Below are 2,500 nucleotides of genomic sequence, written 5' to 3' on the forward strand. Positions count from 1 at the left end.
TCATAACCGTAAATGGACCAGAGTATTTTGCTGTAAATGGTGACCCCGGAATGGGCAGCAAAGCTAAAACTTGATCACCTGGATTGAAAACTCTGATCTTCGCTTTACGGTCATAACGCAGCTTCATTTTCACCTGAGCTTTAGTCAAATGCTCGGTTGCTTCTTTCCATGCAAGCAACAGCCTACGACGAAAACCATCTACATACTCAGTGAAACTGACGGGAGTGTTCTGCAGATCCAGATTGGCATTTAAAACAGACAGTGAGGTCCGGACTTTGTGGCCAAAGACTAGGTCATTTGGACTAAAACCAGTGCTTTCTTGAACTACACCACGCGCAGACAACAAGAGCCATGGCAACGCCTCCTCCCAATCTCTCCGCATCTCAACACAGTAAGCGCGCAAGAGAGACTTCAACGTGGCATGCCAGCGCTCCAATGCCCCCTGACTCTGTGCGTGATACGCGCTGCTCAAATTGTGCTTCACCTGCATCGACTTCAACGCTGCAGCAAATGTTCTGGAGGTAAAGTTAGACCCTCTGTCGCTCTGAATTACCTTTGGAATGCCAAAGACAGAAATGAATTTAGACAAACATTTCAATATTGACCTTGTGGTAATTGTTCTCAAGGCATACGCTGCTGGATACCGAGTGGCCTGGCACATGATGGTAAAAAGGTACACACAACCAGATTTCGAAGGGGGTAGTGGACCTACACAATCAATAATGAGATGCTCAAATGGTGTGCCAACAGACGGAATAGGTTGAAGTGGTGCAGGTTTAATGGGAGTACTCTGTTTCGCAACCTGGCAAACATGACATGCTTTGACAAATCTAGATACATGGCGTTTCATCCGTGGCCAGTAAAAATGTTCCAAAAGACGTCGGTAGGTTTTCTTAACTCCAAAATGCCCAGACTCTGCTCCATGGGCTGTTCTCAAAATCAAATCACGGTATTTGTCAGGTACCATCACTTGAATCACCTGACCTGCCACTTCAGGATCAACACCTGGCAACCACGTATGCAGCAAAACGCCATTCTGAATGAAGTAACCCATCGTTGGATCAGTAGAAACTAAAGCAAAATATTTCTCAAAGCTCTGATCATTCTTTTGTGCCTCAATTAAATCTTGACATGACAGAGGTTCGGGCAGCTCAGGAACAAAAATAGGCACAGATTTGGACACATCCGACGATTGCGCCTGCGTGCGAGACATTGCCCTAGTCACAGCACAAGCAGTAAACACTTCTGGGAATTCTTGACAACACGCGTCTGGCTCCTCTACAGATAGCGGTACAGGTGTAACAACTGGAGGTGGAGAAACTAAACACCCACCCAAATTGTTCCCCAGAATTACATGGATATCCTGCATAGGCAGAGACGGTCTCACAGCAATAGTCACCTCCCCATTCACAAATCCTGAACACAAGTGAATTTTGTGCAACGGTACAGAAAATGACTGCATGCCTATTCCTCTAATCAAAACACATTTCCCAGTGTCAGATGCTGTGGAAAATGGCAAAACTGCTCCAGAAATGAAACTCTCAGATGCCCCAGTGTCTCTTAAGATTTTAACTGGAACTTTTTGTGTCTCTCCAACCAATGACACCCAGCCATCACTAATGAATGGAGCGAAATCAGACGCAGCTGACTCTACTGATTTCGTCTGCTCGTCTGACACAGATGCACCATCTTCAATCACTTGCTCACAATGAACTTCCAAACGAGGTAACGGTGTTAGATCAGAGACGCCAAAATCAACTGGATGCACAACAGAAACACACCCAGCTGCCTTGGCATTAGATTTACGGCCTTTCAACAGCGGGCAGTCCTTTTTCCAATGTCCCTCCTGCAAACAGTAATGACATTTATCCGTCGGGCTCGGGCGAGATTTGCTACTTCCATTATCAAATTTAGGAACATTACTGGAATTTCCATAATTGGATCGATTTGAACTACGACCATAACGAGGAGGAGAACGTTGTGGAGGAGAACGAGCAGGATCATAACGTTGGTGGCTATTATACCGTGGAGGACTGCTGTAAGGCTTACGTTTATGAGTCAACACAAAGGTATCAGCAAGCGAGGCTGCCTCCTCCACTGACTTTGCCTTTTGCTCATTAATGTAGGTTGCAATTCGATCTGGTACAATGTTCTTAAACTGCTCCAAAATCAACAAATCACGCAAATTTTCGTAAGTTGAGACAGACTCTGAAGTGAGCCACCGGTTAAAATAAGTACTCAACTCTCTTGCCACTTCAGCATGGGTCTGATTATCACGTTTACGCCAGTTTCTGAAACGTTGTCTGTAAGCTTCTGGATTCAGTTCATAACATTTCAAGACCGCTTTTTTCACCTCAGCATACTTGTGCCTATCAACAGGTGTTAATGCCAAGTATGCCTCCCGTGCGCGTCCTACTAGTACAGTTTGCAAAAGCACCGTTCTATCCTCTTCACTCCACTTTTTGTCAGAGGCCATCTGTTCAAACAGTGAGAAAAACAC

At 45.3% G+C, this 2,500-nt stretch overlaps 2 protein-coding genes across 3 annotated transcripts in view; both read right to left on the reverse strand.

The window, feature by feature from the left end:
• LOC133554143 (tumor necrosis factor-like) overlaps window positions 1–2,500 on the reverse strand; it is an 11,665-nt gene that overhangs the window by 2,529 nt on the left and 6,636 nt on the right. The window lies entirely within an intron of this gene.
• arsk (arylsulfatase family, member K) overlaps window positions 1–2,500 on the reverse strand; it is a 48,841-nt gene that overhangs the window by 2,181 nt on the left and 44,160 nt on the right. The gene's annotated exons all lie outside the window — the stretch shown is intronic.

The sequence above is a fragment of the Nerophis ophidion genome, linkage group LG01 (assembly GCF_033978795.1).
Source record: "Nerophis ophidion isolate RoL-2023_Sa linkage group LG01, RoL_Noph_v1.0, whole genome shotgun sequence".
Lineage (NCBI taxonomy): Eukaryota > Metazoa > Chordata > Actinopteri > Syngnathiformes > Syngnathidae > Nerophis > Nerophis ophidion.